Source organism: Enhydra lutris, unplaced genomic scaffold, assembly GCF_002288905.1.
Source record: "Enhydra lutris kenyoni isolate GAN:26980312 unplaced genomic scaffold, ASM228890v2 scaffoldscaffold16, whole genome shotgun sequence".
Taxonomy (NCBI): domain Eukaryota; kingdom Metazoa; phylum Chordata; class Mammalia; order Carnivora; family Mustelidae; genus Enhydra; species Enhydra lutris.
Window position 1 is genome coordinate 9373345 of NW_019154100.1, and position 19686 is coordinate 9393030.

At 39.4% G+C, this 19686-nt stretch overlaps 1 protein-coding gene across 12 annotated transcripts in view; it reads right to left on the bottom strand.

Moving 5' to 3' along the window:
* LOC111147228 (asparagine synthetase (glutamine-hydrolyzing)) overlaps nt 1-19686 on the bottom strand; it is a 155002-nt gene that overhangs the window by 94205 nt on the left and 41111 nt on the right. The window contains exons 1-2 of one of the 12 annotated variants that reach the window (XM_022503125.1): nt 5534-5561; nt 4236-4335 (exon numbers count right to left, since the gene is read on the bottom strand). The exons of 10 other annotated variants lie outside the window; for them this stretch is intronic. The gene's annotated coding sequence lies outside the window, so the exon portion shown is untranslated. Of the gene's footprint in view, nt 1-4235; nt 4343-5533; nt 5562-19686 lie in introns of those variants that run through there. One more of the 12 variants, XM_022503123.1, reaches the window with a different exon arrangement.

A 19686-nucleotide genomic window follows, 5' to 3' on the forward strand; every position in this document is an offset into this window, starting at 1 on the left:
GGCTTAGTCCACATGCGCCCTCTGGAAGTGGCGTCACTGGTCTTCCTGCCATTTTCCTTGACTTTCCACATCTGCTTCTCCACTGGCCCCTCCTCTTTTGTCTGCAGCCCTGCTCAGGATCCTCTCAACCTGATGTTCCACCCTTTGACCTAGCAGGCCCCCTCTGGAGCTTGGTAGGCGAGGGTCCACAAGAAGCCTGTGTTGGTGAATAAAATTCCATTGGGATATCAGTGTGCTCATTTGTTTATATATTGTCTACAGGTGCTTTTGCTCTACAACAGCAGAGTGGTTGAGTGGTTGTGAGAGAGATCATATGCCCCACGAAGCAAAAAATATCTGCTCCATGTCCCTTTACAGAAAAAATTCTCTGTTCCTCCATACTCACCACCCACTTCCCTCCTCCCACTCCTCCACCCACCGCCACTGTGATTTTATTTCTGTACCTTATCATCTTCTTAATCTTTCCTTACTCAGGTCATTCAGATGATTCATAATTTCCTAATCCAAAGGCAGGGGAGATGTTCTCATTTGTTTTTTTTTTTTAAGATTTTACGTATGTATGTATGTATGTATGTATTTGGGGTGGGGGTCGAGCCGAGGGAGAAGGACAAGGGCTGAGCCCCTCATGAGGCCCAATCCCAGGACTGAGATCATGACCCCAGCCAAAACCAACAGTCAGAGGCCTAACTGGTTGAGCCACCCAGGTGCCCCAGATTTTCTCATTCTTTATTCATTCCTCTGGCACATTGGACATTTGTCTGTCACACCCTTCTTGAAATTCTGCAGAAAGACCCCAAACTAAAATGCCCAGAGAAGCCAGGCAGACCATGTCAGTAAACGAAGCAGGCCACATTGAAATATGAGTATGTGGGAACCTGGAGAGCTTGTCCCCATAGCAAAGAGGCAGCCCCATGAACTCCTATAGATCCCATATACCCAGCTTTTCCAGTGCTTCAAGGGAGGCTAGAAATGCAGATTTTATGTGACCTCTCTCAACTCTAGAATGTTGGCAACTATTTTTAAAAAATATTATGAATGCTGATGAGTGAAACAAGACAAAATTTTTGAACAACCTACCCTACAGGCTGTGGATTAGTCCTCTTGGATTCCAAGTCCATGATGGAATTTCCCCAGTTCTCTTGGAGAATCTCTGATTTTTGCTGCTAGAGGTTCTCTGAGAAAAACCACTTCTGCCTTCCCGGGTGTTCATCCCCAGTCCATGGGTTTTTTATTTGCTACATGGTCACTCTAGGCAAAATCCCAAATTCATATCTCACTCTCTCACCCGTGCCCTTGCTTCTGACTCTTGTTTCCAGGACCTGCTGGATCACTCCACCTGCAAATCCATGGACACTTCAACATCCGCATCAGCCCTCCACCATCCTTAACCCCTATCCCTACCCTCTGCCAAGACAACACCCATTTAAGACTCAGGATCACCCACCCATGAAACTGCACTTCTTTCTATCTTTCCATGGAAGGATTGGGGTCCCTTTCTTTATGTCCTTTTTTTTTTTTTTTTAAGATTTTATTTATTTATTTGACAGAGAAAGAGAGATCATAAGTAGGCAGAGAGGCAGGCAGAGAGAGAGGGGGAAGCAGGCTCCCTGCTGAGCAGAAAGCCCAATGCGGGACTCAATCCCAGGACCCTGAGATCATGATCTAAGCTGAAGGCAGAGGCTTAACCCACTGAGCCACCCAGGTGCCCCTCTTTATGTCTTTATAATATTTGATAACTATACTTTCTACAAAATATTATTTGTCTTTGTGTCTCTCTTAGCCCCCTAGAGTATGGCCTTTCAGTGGGCAGGGACTGTGTCTCATTAATCTCTGTATTTCTACCTTTTAACAGAGTGCAGGCATATAATAATTTCCTAATAAAGGTTTGGCAAATTAATATACAAACGAATAAATAAGAGAAAGATGCACTAAATATTAAACTGCCAACTTTTCCATGTATACAGAATACTCTTACTAGTGTTATGTTTATTTTATGGTATCTTCAGTACATAAGCAGCATTAGTGTTAAGATTTTAGTATTTATCAGGAGAAGATGTAATTTTCTCTTATGATTGTTCAAAGCATTTGTTTTCATGTTACAGTAAAACTTTATTATGTCCAGCAATAAAAAACAGTAAAGTTTAATAAATGGAAGTCAATGAATAAAGTAGAATTTGCCAAATAAATATATCATTAAGCAAAACATAGTAAGGACACATATCTTTTAATACATGTGAGATTTACTGGGAAAATTTACTCCTGTACAGAACAGAAAAAGCAGTTTTTTGATCTTCAAATCTTGTCGTGTGGAATGATAGTTGACAATGAAACAAGTTTCTCTCAAGCAAATGGAGGCAATGATTCCAGCTTTCCAGAGGCACTTCCAATGCCCTACCATGTATTTGGTTTTGTGGCATACTTTTAAGAATCCTATGAGCTTTATCTCTGGGGGGAGGCTCTGGGGGCACAGCAGGGTGAAAATGCTGAAGTAACATTAGTTTTATTTTTGTCCATGGTTGATTGCCTGGGACTCCCCATCATTATTACCACTTGCAGATTAAACATTAAGGTATAGTTCTCCACCAATAGGTGGCAGTATTGCTTTGGAACAAACAATAACTTTTTTTTTTTTTTTTTAAGATTTTATTTATTTATTTGACAGAGAGAGATCACAAGTAGACCGAGAGGCAGGCCGAGAGAGAGAGAGAGAGAGAGAGAGAGAGAGAGAGAGAGAGAGGGAAGCAGGCTCCCCGCCGAGCAGAGAGCCCGACGTGGGACTCGATCCCAGGAGTCTGAGATCATGACCTGAGCCGAAGGCAGCGGCCCAACCCACTGAGCCACCCAGGCGCCCCAATAACTTTTTTTTTTTAAAGACTTCTATACCTCTGTTTTATCTTTATTTCATTCCTAGACTATAGGCCTCAGAAGGTCTGATACGAATAACAATATAATAAATAAGACACAAACATGATATCTGAAGAAGTTTTACCAATATCACCTCTTCATTCACAGTCTTGCTTTTGAAAGAAACGCCCACTAATTTCTCTCCCCTCCAGGAAGGCTTCTTTCTTATCAGATAAAGCTAGAGTGACCAGTAAGGCAGAAAAAATAGGTTCCATGTTGCAAGTGGTAAATTTGCTTCTCTTGAGAACCTCCAGATTCACTAGTTCTACTAATTCTACTAATTTACTCCCCACCCTGGCAAGAATCTACTCCGAGGGGCGCCTGGGTGGCTCAGTGGGTTAAGCCTCTGCCTTCAGCTCAGGGTCCTGGGATTGAGCCCTGCATCGGGCTCTCTGCTCAGCGGGGAGCCTCCCCCCCTACCCACCGCCTGCCTCTCTGCCTACTTGTGATCTTTGTCAAATAAATAAATAAAATCTTAAAAAAAAAAAAAAAGAATCTACTCCGAGTATGTATTCACATAAGTCTCTTTCTTACATTGATTGTTAGCATAGCACTGGAGTCAGGCTGACCAATTTGTTGATTATCTCTTAATTATTTTTAAATTTATACATATATATGTGCCCATGTAGCCATCACACTGATTAAGATTAGAATATTTCCAACATCTCAGAAGGCTCTCTATGCCCTCTTAATTTTTATAACTGGGAAAACACTTTATTTCTTAAATAGTGTGTTTAAAACAAAAGCAAACAAACAACAAACTCATGAGGCCGAAAAATTGGGGAGAGGCATTGCCCTGCTTTATACATCAGGTCAGGGTCTCTGTGTAGCCTTGAATGGGAACTCTGCCATAGATGCTTTTGTGGGGATGTGCTCAATGTAAGCCTGGGATAGAATGTACCAAGTTACAGTGAGGATGTGGAGCAACTGGAACTCTTGTGCATCAGCAACTGGAACTCTTGTGCATTATCTTGTTTGATAAACAGGTACAATCACTTAGGACAACTGTTTGGTAGTATCTACATATGCGTACCCTATGGCCCAAAACTCTACTCCTGCATACGTATGCAACAAACATACATTCACAAAAGACATCTACTGGAGTGTTCCAAGAGCAAATGGCCATGGATGCATAACCAGATTGTGGTATATTCACACAATGTAACATATAGCCACAGTGAGTAAGTCATCCACAAATACATAGAATGATATGAATGAATCTCACAAATATATCAGCAGAAGGAATCTAGATACAAAAAGTGCATACATTATGATTCTACTTTTATGAAGTTCAAGGTTAATGTATCCTTTGAAGTGTGGATTGTACTTACCCTTGGGTAGGAGTAGAGATGGGAGAAAGATTTCTGAGGTGCTGGTAACGTTCTGATTCTTGGTCACACAAGTGTGTTCAGCTTGTGAAACTTCTTCAACCTGTACACTTACATTTAGGTAAGTATGTTAAGTATGGAATGAAGTATATAAACTTCAATTAAACTTCAATTAATGTTTAAAAAATCAAACTCTAGCCAAGTATAGATAAAAGTCACTTCTACATGAAATGACAGATGAAGGAAATCCCATTCCCATTAGACCCTCAAAGATGGGCAAGCCCTCCTACGCAGAGATGGAGAATGGCCATTCTATAAAAAAGCAATCTAAAAAACTTTGATGGTATAAGCAAAAGCATAGAATGTGGAAAGAGTAAGGAACATTTAGAAAATGACAAAATGTCCCTCCCAGCAGCACATCAAGAAGCTTTGCCATAAAATAAATCAAAATCTGTAAATACAAAACTTGTCTTCAGGACCAAAGAGTGTGTATATAAACCAAATAAGGAACATAAGATACAAATAATCTCTATGGCCAGATCACTTGCAAACTCTGAAGGAAAAAAAATCTATTGTTTTTCAACATATTAATTTATAAACAACAAAGTTTCCTTCACTAGCTTCTCAGCACTCCCGAGTCTTACTACTTTCAGTAGTTTGATGGCGGTCTTGATAACCACAGAAACTTTTAGTAGTATCTACAATATCTAAAGTCATACACCACCAGGGATCACCCCAGAAAATAACTGCAGCCCAATTTTGTTTTTGTGTACCACATGCTGTGACCGCACGTGCTGGGACCACATGCAGTGACTCTCCCTTGCCATACTAGCAACCAGGAAAACACACCCTGCTTTTTGGCAAGAAATTAGAAATTGGGTATTGCATCATTGGATTTACCTATATAGGCTCAAACTGCAAAATATTTGAAGAAAATGTAAAAGAGCAAAAGACAATCATCTGGACACTGTCCAAGTTTCAAAAGGAAATAGGAAAACTTAAGTAGTTCATATCCTGTACAACTTCTAAGCAATACACACCAAATGGTGTTTTTGCATTAAGTGCAGCCTGTTGAAAATGCAAATATTGGCAGTGACACACATGCCAGGCGGTGGAAAATGTGATGCACAAGTATTTGTAGGGAATTTTCAGTGCCAGGACCCAATCCTGGTGAAGAGGAAGAATGGAAACCAGCTGTTGCCTCTTGGAACAGGAGGGGCAGTAGTGAGTAGGTCAAGTGAAATGAAGGAGCAGGAAGGATGTTGAGTCTGAGAGGTTCTTTATAGATTTTGGATACTAACCCTTTATCAGGTACGTCATTTGCAAATATCTTCTCCCATTCTGTAGGCTGCCTTTTAGTTTTATTGATTGTTTCCTTTGCTGTACAGAAGATTTTTATCTTCACAGAAGTCCCAATAGTTCATTTTTGCTTTTGTTTCCCTTGCTACATCCAAAAAACAAATAATCCAGTTAAAAAGTGGGCAGAAAACATGAATAGCCACTTCTCCAAAGAAGAAATCTAGGTGGCTAACAGACACACAAAAAGATGCTCAACATCACTCATCTTCAGGGAAATACAAATCAAAATCATGAGATACCAACTTATACCCCTCAGAATGACTAAAATTAACAACACGGGAAATAACAGATGTTGAAAAGGATGGGAAGAAAGGGGAGCTCTCTTGCCCTGTTGGTGGGAATGCAAACTGGTGCAGCCATTCTGGAAAATGGTATGGACATTCCTCAAAAAGTTAAAAATAAAACTACTCTACAATCTAGCAATTGCACTACTGGTTATTTACTCAAAGGCTGCAAAAATACAGATTCGAAGGGGTGCATGCACCCTGATGTTTACAGCAGCATTATCAACAAGAGCCAACTATGGAAAGAGCCCAAATGTCCATTGACTGATGAATAGATAAAGAAGATGTTATACACACACACACACACACACACACACACACACACACACACATATACACACGATGGAATATTACTCAGCCATCAAAAAGAATGAAATCTTGCCATTTGCAATGGTCTGGATGGGGCTAGAGTATATTATGGCAAGTGAAATAAGTCAGTCAGAGAAAGACAAATACCATATGATTTCACTCATATGTGGAACTTAAGAAACAAAACAGATGAACTTATGGGAGGGGAGATAAGAAGGGGAGAACAAACCATAAGAGACTCTTAGAGAACAATCAGAGGATTGACAGAGGAAGGTGGGTGAGGGATTGACTAGATGGATGATGGGTATTAAGGAGAGCACTTGTCATGTGAGCACTGGCTATTGTATGTAAGTGATGAACCACTTAATTCCATTCCTGAAACAAAGATTGCACTGTACGTTACCTAATTCAAATTTAAATTAAAAATTTGAAGGAAAAAAGCGGGGGGCAGGAAGGGAATTGCTCATTTTAGGACAAAGGTCTTAGCTGAAGATCAGGATATTAGAAGCTTAAAAATACTGATCCTCAGCCCCTATCTCAGATTAAATTGGTCTAGGGAGGGTCCCAGATATAGAGATTCTCTAGGTGATCCTAAGGAGTAGCAAAGTTTATGAACCTTGCAAAAGCAGAAAGGCAGTAGAGTCAGACCTGTGGGAAAAGTTCAGGTTGTATTACTTCCCTGATGGAACTAATTCTGCTACTCACTTACCCAACTCCTTTCTACCATGCCCCACCTCACCTCACCTCGCCCCACCACACTCACCTTACAACCACCAACTGGGTTTTGACCTCTCTCAAGTTAGGTCCCTGGAAGTTTCATCTTTCCCTCCCTAACCCAGCACAACTTTCTCAATCAATCAATTAATCACCAAGTTCTGTCTTTTTCTGCTTCTTAATTCTCGAATCTACCCTTTCTTCCCCATCTCTATAGTCTCTACTTTATTCTGGGCATTTGTTCAACAAATAACTATGAGTGCCTATTACTCTTTAGGTGTAGATATGTATACTGTTTGGGTGAATAAAACAGACATAGCCCCTGCCCTGAAAGGCTTACAGACCATAACCAAGTAAGTGAAAAAATTAATTTAAAATTATAAATGCAAGTACTGAGGAAGAAACAGCCAGGTGTGGTGAAGGAGACTAGGGAAGGTAGAGGGAATCTGACTGGACAGGGGGGGCAGGAAGGACTTCTAGGAGAGTCACCTAATTTCCTTCTAAACTCTCAGCATCCTAAATAATCCCCAGCAACCACTAGAGTGATTTTTGTAAAAGTCCAGACACTTTAATAAGACTCACAGCCTCTTGGAGACCTAGCTCCCTGCTGCCAACCAAGGCTCACATGCCCATGGGGCTCTAATTTCTTCAGGCCACCAGCAACTGCTAGTGCCATCTTTCTTTCTTTTAATTTTATTTTATTATGTCCTGTTTGTCATCACACAGCATATCATTGGTTTTTGATGTAGTGTTCCACGATTCATTATTTGCATATAATACCTAGTGCTCCTTTCTATACATGCCCTCCTTAATGCCCATCACTGGGCTAACCCATCCCGCTACCCCCCTCTCCTCTGAAACCCTCCGTTTGTTTTCCAGAGTCCATAGTCTCTCATGGTTTGTCTCCCCCTCTGATTCCCCCCACCTTCATTTTTCCCTTCCTTCTCCTAATGTCCTCCATGCTATTCCTTATGTTCCATAGATAAGTGAAACCATATGATAAATGTCTTTCTCTGCTTGACTTATTTCACTTAGCATAATCTCCTCCAGTTCCAACCATGTCGAAGCAAATTGTGGGTATTGATCCTTTCTGATGGCTGAGTAATACTTCACTGTATATATGAACCACATCTTCTAGTGCCATCTTTCAAAGCCAGCGTATACACATTGCCCTGCCTCCAATGCCCTTTTCATGTCTTCCATCTTGCATATTCCCATTTCCCTTTCAGAACACATCTTATATTGCCTCCTATGAGAAGCCCCATTGGACTCTCCCTTTTAGCTGGTCCTGGTAGGTCTTGGAGGAAAACATGGTGACTGACTGTCCCAGTTTGCTCATAAGTACTAAAGCCAGGGTTTAAAGACAACTTTTATCAACAAAGTCCATATTTCTTTCACTTAATGAGCTCACAATTTTCTCCACACTGTTTTTTAAAGTCATTGATACTATCTACATTGCATAGATACTTAATACACGGTCACATTAAAAAACTTTGGAAAATACAGAAAAATGAAAAGAAAAAAGCCACTCAAACGCCATCTCTAAGAACAATCGCTATTAACCTCAGGTTGGTCTTCTTCCAGATATTGTCCCACACAAAGCCATCGTATACAAACATATACATTTCTGTCACCAGGTTTACAGATATTGTGTGCAGACATTGTTCTCTCCTATACAGTTTCAAGCTTATGACCACAGTTTTCTTTTTACTCAAAAGAGACTACCCTTGTTCAGAATTCAAAATCTAGGGTTCGTAAAGAGTTGTGCTGGCTGGTTGTTTGGTTTTTGTTTTTGTCTGTTTTTTTTACACTTCAACACTCGCTTTAACAGGACATGCTGCTTTTGGACCATGTGCTCTATTCCTTTATTACATCCTTGGTTCTTCAAGCCCTCTGTGATGAACCAATCCAAGCCACTGCAGTCTTGTTCTGAGTAATTCCTCTCTGGGGTCCTCCATCCTTCTGCTCCAGAACACGCTGGATGTCCTGCAGCCTGATGCCCAGCAATCATCCTGCCCCCCAACCCTTTCTTAGCTCTCTGTCTCTCATGGGTGAAATCCATCCTCAAGTAACTCTTTTTTTTTTAACATTTTATTTATTTATTTGACAGAGAGACCACAAGTAGGCAGAGAGGCAGGCAGAGAAAGAGAGGAGAAAGCAGGCTCCTTGCTGAGCACAGAGTCCTACACAGGGCTCCATCCCAGGACCCTGGGATCATGACCCGAGCCGAGGGCAGAGGCTTTAACCCACTGAGCCACACAGGTGCCCCTCAAGTAACTTTTTAAAAAAAAGCTAACTTGGAGAAAAAAATTCTAATCCTTAAAGATTTGAAAATGTCCCCTTCCCCTCTCCACCCCCATTTCATTCATAGTTTGACTGAGCATAGCAATCTAAATCTAAAGTTATTGTCCCCAGAATTTTGTTTTCCTTAGCATCTCATGAAGCTGATAAGAAGTTTGATGCCATTAATGGTAATTGTCCTTTGTAAATTTTCTGCTTTCTCTCTTACTCTCTTAGATTTTAGGGTGTGGGAGTTGTGTTTATGTATGTAATTGTTGGGTAAAAGGAAATGTATATTTTACTGAGTCAGACAGAATAATGCTCCCACCCTCTAAAAGAGGTCCATGCCCTAATCCTCAGAACCTATGAATATCTTCTCTTGCATAGCAAAAGGGACTTGGCAGACATGATTAATGTTATTGTCCTAGAGCTGGGGAGATTATTCTGGAATATCTTGGGGGGACCAACCTAATCACATCAGTCCTCAAAAGCAGAGTGCCTTTTCTGACCAGGTCAGAGCTGGGACAGGAGGAGGAAGAGATGTGAAGTGTGAGAGAGACTTGAGCTTGGTCACTGCTGGCTTTGAAGGTGGAGGAAGGGGACCATGAGCCAAAGTTTGCAGGTGGACTCTAGGATCTGGATCTGCCCTCAGCTGACAGCCAGCGAGAAAAATGAGGAACTCAGATTAAACATCTGCAAGGAACTGAATCTGCCAACAAGGGGAATAAACTAGAAATAGATTGTTCCTGAGAGCCTCCAGAAAGCGACACAGCCCTGATGAGGCCTCGATTTTAATCTAGTGAGACCCATATTAGAGCTTAAGTTAACAAATGTGTGTGCGCGACCTTCAGAGCTTAAGTTAATAAATGTGTGTGTGTGTTTTAAATATGTATTGTTTAAATCCAGTGAAGTTTGTGGTAATTTGTTACAGCAGCAACAGAAAACCAATACATTTTTATTTTGATAAATGGTGCCAAAACTTGATCCTAAAAGTCTGGATTTATTTATACATACACCAATAGTTGTTGAACAAACTTTCTCAAAACCTTTGCTAACATGGGTTATTTTTTTTTAAAGATTTTATTTATTTATTTGACAGAGAGAGATCACAAGTAGAGAGGCAGGCAGAGAGAGAGAGAGAGAGAGAGGGAAGCAGGCTCCCCACTGAGCAGAGAGCCCGATGCGGGACTCCATCCCAGGACCCTGAGATCATGACCTGAGCCGAAGGCAGCGGCTTAACCCACTGAGCCACCCAGGCGCCCACATGGGTTATTTTTAATATCTTAATTTTTCTAAGCTGATCCTGAAAAACATTTCATTTTTGTTTTCATTTGGAGTCCTCTACTGTTTTAAACAAGGGTGAGCATCTTTTATATATTTGTTAAACATTTTTTTTTATAAACATATAATATATTTTTATCCCCAGGGGTACAGGTCTGTGAATCACCAGGTTTACACACTTCAAAGCACTCACCATAGCACATACCCTCCCCAATGTCCATAACCCCACCCCCCTCTCCCAACCCCCCTCCCCCCATCAACCCTCAGTTTGTTTTGTGAGATTAAGAGTCACTTATGGTTTGTCTCCCTCCCAATCCCATCTTTAAACATGTTTTGTTTTGTTTGAAATTATACTGTCTTTTTTTTAGCCTTAGATTTCCAGCATTTCAGATTGTTATGACTATGTGTGTGGGGCGCCTGGGTGGCTCAGTGGGTTAAGCCACTGCCTTTGGCTTAGGTCATGATCTCAGGGTCCTAAGATTGGGTGCTCTGCTCAGCAGGGAGCCTGCTCCCCATCCCCTTCTTTCTGCCTGCCTCTCTGCCTACTGTGATCTCTCTCTGTCAAATAAAAATTCTTTAAAAAATGTATCCTGTTAGGTGTTTGTTAGGTACTTTTAATTTAATAATTTGTATCTCTTTTTTGCTCTAGAAGCTACATTGCATTTTAAACCATTTGCAGAAACTGCTAGCTGCCCAACTCAAGGAATCCTGGTCTTGATCTGATCATATTGCTGCTGAGAATGAAGGACTACATGTCTTAGCTTTTCTTGTAACTAGGTTTGACAAAAGTGATAAAAGCAAAATTATGGGAAACCTGCTTAAAGATAGTTGCCACAGCTTGGAAGACCTTTTCTTTCTTTTGCTTGCTTTCTTTCTTTCCTTCCTTCCTTCCTTCCTTTTTTTCTACTTTCTCCTTCCAGCTTTCTTTTTTTGGACTGGATTCAGGCGAGATGGTTACAGTTTCAGCAGCCATTTTGGACTATGAGGTGGTCTTGAGAATGGAAAACATGTACTGGATGATAGAATGAGAAGGAATAGCCTGGTATTCCTGGTGACTCACTGAAGTCACCAAACCACCTTAGAAACACCAACTTGTTTTATATGAGTGAGACACTTCTATCTTGTCAATCTCAGATTCCTCTATGACTTTCTATTATATGATGCTGCCAAATCTTATCCTAATACAGAATCCTAGCACTGATCTACTATGCCTTTTATCTCTTATCTTTCCCATCTCTCTCTTTTGTTCTATTTTCCAGGTTTCTTGACTTCATCTTTAAAGCGTCCTATTTTTTTCATTTCTGCAATTATAACTTTTTAAAAGATTATTTATTTTAGAGAGGGAAAAAGAGAAAGAGCACAAGCTGAGGGACAGAGGGAATGGAGAGAGAATCTCAAGCAGACTCTGTGCTGAGCTTTGAGCCTGATGTGGGGCTTGATCTCATGACCCTGAGGTCATAACCTGAGCTGAAACCAAGTCAGAGGCTCAACTGACTGAGGTACCCAGGCACCCTGCAATTACGATTTTATTTTCCAAGAGTTTTTTTCTTTTTTCATAGCACATACTTCCTTATTTTATATATGCCATAACTTTCGCATCTCAGAAGCTATCAACTAGAAAGTATATCCTATTTTGAACTACACCTCTGGCCTCTGAATTCTCTTCCCTTTCTTTCCTTCTTTCCTTCCTTCCTTCCTTCCTTCCTTCTCTCTCTCACTCCCTCCCTTCATTCCTTCCTTCCTTCCCTTCTTTCTCTCTTCCTTTCATTATTCTGTTGGCTTATCTTGGGTTTTCCTTTTCATATTGGAAACTTTCATCTGATATATATTAATTCTAGGTTTCTGTTCACATTAAGAATGAGGCAATAATGGCACAAATTAATATCATATGCCTCCTGATAAGATGCACTGAGAAAAACACCTACTTGTGTGGTATTCTGCCAAAAGTATATAACCTGAATTTAATCATGAGGAAATACCTGACAAACCAAAGCTGAATTTCTACAAAATAATTAAAGAGTAGTCACAAATGTCAATATCATGAAACACAAATTGGTGTTTGGTGATCAGCCCCCATTGAAAAAGATTTAAAAAGATATGGATGGCAGCTGAATGCATCATGATCTGGTCTTTTTTTTTTTTTTTCCCTAAAAAGAACATGTTAAAAAATAACTGGCAAAATCTGAATAAGATCTACAATTAGATAATAGTATTATGTCAATGTTAACTTTCTGATTTTGGTAATTTTTCTGTCCTTACGTAAGAGTGTTTTAAAGAAATACACACTGAAGTATTTAAGTATTGTGTCTATAAATGACTCTAAAATGGTTCAGCAAGAAATAAAATGTATACATATATATAGGTCTACCTATCTGTTAAGAAAGAGAGAAAGGGATAAAGTAACTATGTTAAAATGTCAATATTACAGGAACTTAGGCATAGTGTATATAGAAATTCTCTGCACTTTTCCAACTCTTCTATAAATCTAAAATTATGCCAAAATTAGAATAGAATTGTGCCAAAATGAGAAAAAAAAAACTTAAAAAAAAAAAAGAGAGAGAGAGAACATGGCAATAGAAAGACTCTCTGGGAGCTGCATGTACACAGGCTGGTTGATGGAAGGCTTCAGCTGAGTTCACACAGGTATGTGACTCTGGGAACCCTTAAATGTCAGAATAAGAAGGCATCTACCCCAGGGTTGTTTTCTGTAGTCATCTGCTCTAGTTTTTTGTGGGCAATTTCTCAGGATTATTTAAACCTTCCAATTTTTGTCCTGGCCTAAATGGCTGTCTGCAAATCCTTTCAGTCCAATGTCTTAGTCCCACCCCCTATTACATCTGCTATGTTAAAGTTCTAGGGCCTGTCTGGGGCTGTACCAGACAGTCAGATCCATAGGTGTTCTCGGCTATGGCTTCCTCTACTCTGCTTCATCAAACAACACTCACTAATCTCTTTTTCATTTTCCAGGTATTTGTTGAAATCTTTAATTTGTTGAAAGTTTTGTCTACCCATAAGCCTTCTCATTCCTTTTATTTGTGTTACTTTTGTTTCATTTTTTATATATTTTTATTCTTTTCTTTTTAAGATTTTATTTATTTACTTGACAGACAGAGATCACAAGCAGGCAGAGAGGCAGGCAGAGAGAGAGGGGGAAGCAGGCTCCCCCATGACTTTGGGATTATGACCCGAGCTGAAGGCAGAGGCTTTAACCCAGTGAACTACCCAGGTGCCCCTATATATTTTTATTCTTGAGCATGTACTTCATCAGCCATACTAAACCAGAATTCTTTAGACAATTTAATGTTAGTTTTAATCTGTAACTTATTACTCAAGGAACACATCCTTTTTCTACTTTTTTTTTTTTTTTTGGCATATCTGACAATCCATCAGCTTTTCAATATTCCATGTTATCATAAGCTTTCTCAGATCACTATAGGTCATATTGAATTTTTAGACCTTCATACTTTTTGTTATACTATTTATTTGGTCACTGGGTAAAGTTATATTATTTAATTAATTCATGTGTATTGTCTTCAACAGCTTCACTCTATAGATTTGGGCTCATCAAGGCCAACCTCAATTTCTTTCTTTCTTCATACTTTATCTGAATTAATGATATGCCCAGAAGATTGGGGTAGCAGAGCACATCACATACTACCTCTCCTTCCAATCCATAGGTTGATTAGAGCCCTTGGATCGGTGTGGCTTGACTAGAACAGATACCTAGACTAATCAGATCCCCTCCATTATGAGTTCAAATTACAAAATACAGAGATGGTTGCTGGTCAGGGATGGGCACTGAATCGGCAGTCATGTCAGCTTAGTGATTGAGGTAGACATTTGCAAACAAATGAAACTGATCTTCAGAGAGATGAAAATGTCATAAGTGTGGAAAAGAAGCTGCAATTGTGTGAGAAAGAGAATTTATCTTGCTTCTGAACAGCTCTCTAGTTTGTGTGAGTCCCAAACACACAGAATTCTCTGAAATATCTATAGCATTGAAATAAAATTTCCTAATAATGAAGCTAATTTGTGTGGGTATCTATTCCTTGCAACCAAAAAATAAAAAGCCTTAACTTTATTATATTTATTCCCTGCTTCTTATTTTCAAAAACAGAAAGAACTATTTGTTAACAAAGCTACTCATACAAATTAACACCTATATCAAATGGTACACAAATTAAAATGTCATAAGAATTAGGAGGGTTTGTTTTTAAATCCTCCAATAAAATGTGGGGTCTTTTCCCCTAATCCTTGACTCTTTTCAGTTAATTAATCTAATCCCACCACTAGAGTAAAAATTTTTTAGGGCTGAATTCAGTTTTGTTGTTTCAAGAGTCAAGGACTAGGCATGAATTTTCCATTGTGAACTCTCCTATAAGATTTCCTGCCAACAACACATTAAGGAAACCTAATGCTTCCTCTGCTCCCTTTATTTGTCCTTCATCTTTCTCCAGAAGCAGTAAGAAAAAAACTCAATGACTTCAATATGTTTCCACATTTGCTACTGTGAAATTATGTCTTACTCTAGCACTATGCTCTCTATGTATCTTGCCCTTTGAAGATACAATTTCTTCTTGTTTTTATATCAAATGGATCAGATATATCATGGGTTGTGGAGAATGAATGCACAGAGTTATAAGAATATTCAGCCAGAATAAAATTATTTAAACACACTTAAACAAATTCTACTTTTAAAAGAGTTATAAAAGAGTTCTACGTTACACCAGTTAGAATGGCAAAAATCGGCAAGGCAAGAAACAACAAATGATGGAGAAGTTGTGGGGAAAGGTGAGCATTCTTACACTGTTTGTGGGAATGCAAACTGGTATAACCACTTCAGAAAACAGTTTGTAGTTTCCTCAAAAAATTAAAAATAAAGCTACCCTATGACCCAGCAATTGCACTACTGGAAATTTACCCCAAAGATACAGATGTAGTGAAAAGAAGGGCCATATGCACCCCAATGTTCATAGCAGCAATGTCCACAATAGCCAAAATGTGGAAAGAGCCAAGATGCCCTTCAACAGACAAATGAATAAAGAAGATGTGGTCCATATACACAATGTAATATTACTTAGCCATCAGAGAGGATGAATACCCAACTTTTCCATCAACATGGATGGGACTAGAGGAGATAATGCTAAGTGAAATAAGTCAAACAGAAAAAGTCAATTATTATATGGTTTCACTTATTTGTGGAACATAAGGAATAGCACGGAGGACATTAGGAGAGGAAGGGAAAAATGAAGGGGGGAGAAATCGGAGTGGTAAATGAACCATGAGACTATGGACTCCAGGAAAAAAAACTGAGGGTTTTAGAAGGGAGGGAGTTGGGGGGATGGATGAGCCTAGTGATGGGTATTAAGGAGGGTGTGGATTGCATGGAGCACTGAGTGTTATACACAAACAGTGAATCATGGAACACTACATCAAAACTAATGATGTACTGTATGGTGACTAATATAACACAATTTTTTAAAAAAAGGAGAGTTCTACAATAGTCTTCTCTAGTGAGTTCCTGAATTCAGGGAACATGTTCTTTAATTTCTTCTACGTTTCCTCAAGGAAAAAAAAAAAGATTCAGAACTATGTAACTTTCAGCTATCCAATTAATGTAGTTGAAGCAAATCATTTCAATTACCAGAAGCAAATTTTATTAAACTTTAGTGCCAAGTTTTAAAATGAAAATACATTTAAAACAAAGTTAGGAAATGACATTAAAATGTTTAAATTGCAAAAGTCAGCAGTTAAGAGCAATGTTCCAAAATAAGCACTGCCCATCTTCTGTGAATAAGCAGTTTATTTTGGCAAGTGTAGAAGTTTGTCTTGGGTGGATTCATAATGATCCTTGTCATTATTGTTCTCTTCCAGACCAGTTAGAGGTTTACTTCTTATTCAGCTATCTGATTGCTTAGAGCTAAAACAAATATGTTTCATATCATCTTCAAACAACATTTTTTTCCAATTTAAAATAGTTTGTTCATAAAAGAAAATTCTGAAAAAGTGTAATAAAAATTGAAAAATAAATTATCCGAAATTCTACCATCCAAACAGATCCACTCTTAATATCTTCTTCTAGTCACTTTCTACTCTAGACCAAAGAAATATGTTAATTGCTTTTTGCATAGGATAATAAGCTAATCTGTATGACATGGTGAGGAATTTATGACCTAAATTGTAATGTACCATTTGTCCATGAATTCTCCCAGATTTACTTTTGTAAAAAGGTCAAAGTTGCCCTGCTGAAAGGAATGGTTTGCAGCCAAAGACATTATGTTCAGGTACATGAGTGTTGAAGGAGAAGGAAGCTTTCAAAAACATTGCTTCTCAAACTTCATGGTGCATAGGAATCATCTGTTGTTCTTGTTAAAATGTAGAGACAGTCAGCATTTTTAACAAGCTCCCAGGTGATGCAGGAGCTGCTAGTCCAATGAACACACTTTTAGTAGCAAAATCCCAATATAACTTGAACATAAGAGAATTTGATGGAAGAAATTTTTGCCTTCACACATCCATCTACCATTAAGCCACTGCCACATTTCTGACCCATTTCTGGGAAGACATGGGACTTTCTCACACTTAGAAAGTTTGCCACAGGCTGAGGGTGGAGTAAGGACTTATTTATTGCAAAACAAGTGAAAATATTGAGCAACTATATTGAGTCTGTCCTCTGCAAAGGAAGCCTTGCAGAATTCACAATGTATCTGCTCGTCTCTTCTACTTTGGTAGCGGTATCAATGACATCTGAGCACAGGGTTTCCTAGAAGGAAGGCTACTTTTCCCAGCCTCCATTGAACTGAATGTGGTCATGTTACCAACTTTCCAGCCAATGGGATCTAAGTAGCAGTATATGTGCAAGCCATGTTTTGGGGATGGCAATTAAGTTATTTTATTTGTCCTAGTTAGGATAAGCTGCAACTCAGGTGCAGTCAGCTAAAAGTTTAACTGGAAGTGTATACCCTAGAGGTTGTCCCTGATGTTCCCGTCAAAAACCCCATAGCCTACAAGTGACTAAGTGTTTCTGTCATCAATATCTGGATCAACACCAGACTTGCTGCTTATGTTCTCAGTGAATTTCAGAAATGGGGTTTTAAGGGTGAGACATTAGCAGTCTACTAACTAGTATAATGAATGCTAGAGAGGAACTCTCATTGGTTAATTTAAAGATATGTAAGATATATGATAGATTAACCTCTTACAGACACTTCCCACACTTGCATGAATAGAGTAAAAGAATCCAGTGAGGCCTGCAGCCGGGACCTTTAGGAATGGTGCCCGAGGATTGATATCTAATGATCCTGGGTCAACCCTTTGCTTTTAGGCTACCTAATGTCAACTACATAGATAACAGATTCCTGCTCTGGAATGTTGTCATACCTACCTTGATTGAAGTTTTCACTCTAGGTAAGACTGGAGATTGGAGGAGATTGGAATTGAGACTTCACTGAATTGGAAGACTGGATACTATATTCTTATGGTTGCTCATAAATAAATGTTTTGTTAATAAATATTGGCTCTTGTGGCAGAATTTGTTCTGAGACTTGTTTATCACCTGGTGGCAAGGTTGGGGAAGCACTTTGAATCTACTGTTATCTACCAAAAAGACCCTAAGGACTGTGCGGGTTCTGGTTGGCTGGTGTCAGCTCACAGTAAAGAGAAAGACGGATAGAAGGAACGAGATTTCCTGAAATCCATGGAGCAAACATAGAGCTCTGGACTTCTCTCCTCCAGATGTGTTTTCATGTCAGAGAGAAATAACTGTCCCAAGTTATGTCAAACACTATCACCTTACATTTTCTATTACTCACAGCAGAGCCTATCCTGATACTCCTGGAAGCCCCAGTCACCATCCAAGGGAAAACCACTCCATGGAGAGTTTTTATGATTCCACCTCTCCTCCTCATTCTTATTCTCTTCTGTATTTAGGATTCTCTTCTACCACCACCCTCCTCCTCCCTCTACTTTCCGATACTTTGGACTCCCCTTCAATCCTTTCTAATCAGAAATAACTACTCTCCCAAGGAAAACTCATCTGTGACATTGCTGCCCTGGTCCCCACCAAGGGTTGATCACTCACCCTGACTATTTCAAGGAAAAGAAGTTGCTAACCTAACTATTTTCCAATGACAGGTATATCAGAAGTGAGGCATTTTATCTTTAGACTTCACATCTTAGCATATATGATTTTAAAAATAAAAATGATCAATTGTTTAGGATCAAATATAATTCAAAGCTCATATAACATGCTATGGAACGTCTCACCATTTTTCATCTATTTTCTTTATCTCATCCTTTACATTCATTTCACAGATTTTTTTTTTTAAGCGGTTTTTCAGGGCACCTGGGTGGCTCAGTGGGTTAAAGCCTCTGCCTTTGGCTTGGGTCATGATCCCAGGGTCCTGGAATTGAGCCCCGCATCAGGCTCTCTGCTCATCGGGGAGCCTGCTTCCCTTATTCTCTCTCTGCCTGCCTCTCTGCCTACCTGTGATCTGTCAAATAAATAAATAAATCTTAAAAAAAAAAAGGCGGTTTTTCAAGATTACAAATGCCTCAAGACTATATAACATTCATGATTACGTACATGGCCTTGACAGAATGCCTTTCAGGCTTATTATCATTCTTTATCCTTCTCTTCATGCTTCCCTTCCCATTTCAATAACATAGAAAATGGAACTAAATAAAGAGCTTTGTGTTCTTCACACCTCTCTTTTTGCACAGCAGAGTACCATAATTTCGATTTGGGGAGATTTCCTCTTCAGGCAAAGTGTGTGGTCCATGATGAAAGTGGTAGTCTGGGTGCCTGGGTGGCTCAGTTGGTTAAGCCTCTGCGACTCAGGTCATGATCCCAGGGTCCTGTAATCGAGCCCGCCTCTGGTTCCCTGCTCAGCAAATCTGTTTCTCCTGCTCCTTCCACCCCTCCCCCACACATGCATGTGCTCTCTTTTTCTCACTCTCAAATAAATAAATACAATCTTAAAAAAAAGAAAAGAAGAGAAGAGAGAAGAAAGAAAAGAAAAGGAAGAAGGCAGTTGATGAAATGATCTAGCATATGCTCTAGAGTCAGTCTAAGTTCAAATCCTGGCACAAGCTATGTGTCCTTAGGCAGGTAACTTACTCTGTGCCTTAGTTTGCTCATTTAAGAAAATGGAAATAATAATAAACCCTCCCTTCCAAGATTGTTGTAAGAATTACACAACACAATCAACTTAAAGAGCTTAGTGTAG